The following is a 227-nucleotide window of genomic DNA, read 5'->3' as shown; positions in this document are numbered from 1 at the left end:
GCGCTGTGACCATCCCTGGCCACCACTGGCCCCACCTGAGCCAGCCTCTGTCTACGGGACTGAGCCCGAACGGAAGGAAGAAGAATGGCCCTTCCGTTTGTCCCAGGCTCCTCCTAGGACAGGAGTCAGGGACGAGGGGGAGGATCAGTGGGTGGGCCTCACTGGGCCAGTGGCCGGCCGACCCCTCCGCTGGCTGTGGGCAGGCTCCTCAGAGCCCGGGGAAGGGC

The sequence above is a fragment of the Myotis brandtii genome, unplaced genomic scaffold (genome assembly GCF_000412655.1).
Source record: "Myotis brandtii unplaced genomic scaffold, ASM41265v1 scaffold424, whole genome shotgun sequence".
Classification (NCBI taxonomy): Eukaryota; Metazoa; Chordata; class Mammalia; order Chiroptera; family Vespertilionidae; genus Myotis; species Myotis brandtii.
The sequence above is the reverse complement of the archived record's forward strand: the minus strand, read 5'-3'. Positions refer to the sequence as shown.